We start from the raw sequence: 3,531 nt of genomic DNA, 5'->3' as shown, positions 1-3,531 counted from the left end.
GTTTCATCCCAAGAAGACCAGATCTTATTTCTTTAATTTTTATTTCACGAGAGAAAGCATATAATATCGTGCGATCCAATTAACGGGATGTCAAACAATAAAAAAATTAAAGCTGTTATCATACTTTCATTCTTTCAACATAGCATATATATATATATTTTTTATGTTAAAGAATTCAGTCTCCCTCTCTCTTCTCTCATAGAGAGAAACCGAGACAAATCGTACAAATATTTTATATGTACCCGGTATTTTATTGATGCCATTGACTACATAATCGATCGCATATTTCAATACAATTTTTTTCTTTTCTGCCAGAAGATACGTAGATATTAACTGAAGATATCAACTGACAACTGCAATTTTCTACAACAAGAACAAACGTGTAGCAACTTTTCTCTCAATCTGCAAAAGTAAGAAAATATAAATTGATCCCCATGAAAATCCCGTTATGCCATCGTCATTCAATATAATCGAAATCACGTTTTCATATATTATATCTTTTTACCCTTGCAAAATCAAGATTATAAATCACTTTAGCATTCTTGCTGAAATATATGAGCAATAAACGCACCCGACATGTTAAATCGCTGACGATGAACTGCGTACTCGATCACGCACTTTCCCATGTTTTTCCTCTTTCCATCATCTTAGGTGGAGACTCCTCTTATTATTGAAAGACAAGCGTATCCGCTGCGAGATGACGACGTGGTGCGGAATACGAGGTGCTCTCGAATTTCATCCTCGAGGAATCGGAGGCAATTGGAATATCCATCGTGCATTTGCATAATTCGAGATCGACGACGGATACAGGAGAACGCCCACGTAGCCGCGTCGAATCGCGATCATCTTACCGGGTTCTGTCTTGCAACCCTTTTTTTTTTCTCTCGTGTCTACCAGAACATGCTTGATTACCGAACGTCGTTATTACTGACGATGCGCGAGCGAGAGTATACGAGAGAGAAGAGACGGAAGAGACGAGAGGAGGTACCGGGACTCGTTTTGCAAATTCGCGGTTGATTGAAAAGCTCGTGCGGCATAAAAACCGCGGGAGATAATCGCGACGAGAGGAAGAGGAGGGAGAAAAAATCAGATGATTACTCTCTTATAGTACCAGCATGGGCATAGGATACACTGTGTCCGTATTAACGGAGCCGGATCTTTTGGGGCCCGTTGGTGGTCGACGAGGAACAAATTCGTACGAGACGCGGTCCTCGGGCATCTCCCTTCTCTCTTATTGGTTCACGTCGTCTCGAGGCTATTAACTTAATCTCGGCGATTATACAGTTACATGAGAGAGTTATCATATAATATTTTATGGTCGATGCAGCTCATGTTTACTCATCGTTTCTATATTATAACGTCGATACGAATTACATGCTATATATTAAAAATAAAAAGAATGTCAGAGGATAAGTTTTATGATCAGAATGAGAGTGAAAAAAATTAAATTAGATCTGGAATATACGATGATCAGATTAATAGATAATTTTTGCATTTTTTATATTAAACTAGAACACTATAAGCGCGCGCCATTTATTTTGTGTGTATGTGTATATAATTATTTACACATATTAACTCTAGTTCTCCGTTTTTTTAAAATAAAGTAAATAAAAATTACACACACACTTAATATTTGAACTGTCAAATGCGTCGCTCAGTTATGACAGACTTTTATTGATATAAAGTAATGCACAGCGCAACGTCGAGATAACTAATCAGCATCGCAGAAAATGGGTAACAATACTTGCGAGTTTAACACATCTTTTTAAAAGTGGATTTCTCAATGAGAGCTGCTCACGGCATATTATTAGAATATTATATGTGTGTGTGTTATATATAAAACATTATATAATGTGCTTACGTCTTTATATATATAATTATATATAAAGTTATACAACGCGCCATTTAGTTTTTATAAATAATAATAGACAAAAATGATTAAAAAATTGCGATATCTCTTGCAATATTGGAGTGTACGAACATTTACGGACAATAATTCTTTAACAACACATAGAGTCAAATATATTTTGTCCACGATGCTTTATCATTAGACTTTTCGACGATCTAGATATAATTTGGATTAAGAACGTGCTGTAAAACGATCGAATCGCAAAATTGAATAATTAATATAACTATAAGTTTCGCGATACATTAATCGTTTAATAAATAATTGATCTATAATTTAAAATACTTATATAATTTAATATTTTGCACATATATTTTATAATACATAAAATATTTCGGCAAGGAATTAGGACAATACCTAACATGGTGTTTAGCCTTGGCGGCATAAACACTGACACGCGTAAACATTGTTTACGTATCACGGCTTTGTTATCATTCATACGAAGACACTAGATTGTTATTTTTATATTAATTACTTATTAATCGCATACGTGCAATTTAAATTGAGCAATTAATCGCGTAATTCGATTTTTTATTTTGATTTAAACAAGAGAGAATTAAAGAAACAGATTCTTATATGAAAGCTATAATCTTGTAAAAGTTTTTACTTTTAGATTTTTACATAGCTTTTATATGGAATTATTAGAGTTATTAGTAGTATTTTTTTCAAAATTTATAAAATTATTCTGTTAATCTGTTTATTATTATATGCATCGAAAAAATTCAATGCGTACAATAAATTTTTTTAAATATTAATTATTTTGGGCGCCGCTACAATTTGGATCTTCTATTTGTATGTTACAGATCATCGTAGCGACTCTGACATCCTGAGAGGAGGAGGAGGTCTAGGAGACATCCTGCACCGGCGGAGCAACCCAAGAGTGAGTATTTATTATTTGTATATTGGTTGTTAAAAATCGCGTGCGCGCATTAATTCGATCTCTTTATTTGAACGAATTAAACGGGAGAAAATTTTGAAAAAAGATTTTTACATATATCCTATAAAAGTTTCTATGTAAAAAAAGGTTTTTTTATAATTTATAAAATTATTCCATATTTATATAGAGCTTTTACGAAATATTAATTATATTTTGGACGCTGCTATAATTTGGATTTTATATTTGTATGTTACAGACAACGTAGCCTCAAGACCAACAACTCCGCTGTTGCGCATCAGTGCTAGTGAGTGATAAACTTTATTTTATTTTGAGGTAACGGATTCGTAGATATTGTAGATGCAAATATAGATTGTAGATAGATCCGTGGCCTCAAAATGGATGGGCTAAAATAAATTAAATAAAATAACTTTCAATAGATTTTTTCAATATTCATTAAAATATATTACAGGTACAATTGAAGATATAAATTAAAATAAAAATGTGGAAAGAATATAAAATATTTTGTTCAATTGATAAATTTTATTTAATGAAAAAATGTGTTTAATGAAGAAGGCGCTATTAATTTTATTAATTGTATAAAATAGTAAAAACTTATTTTCATGTTGCGCCGATTTTATCCTAATTTTCATAGCCCATTCATCTATATTATCATATGAATTAAAGTTTTGCTTTAATTGATATAAAGCCAAATTATTGATCTATCAAATTATATAAAATAGAACTGTTT

This window comes from Formica exsecta, unplaced genomic scaffold, assembly GCF_003651465.1.
Source record: "Formica exsecta isolate Colony F162 unplaced genomic scaffold, ASM365146v1 scaffold201, whole genome shotgun sequence".
NCBI lineage: Eukaryota > Metazoa > Arthropoda > Insecta > Hymenoptera > Formicidae > Formica > Formica exsecta.
Note: the sequence above shows the minus strand (reverse complement) of the source record.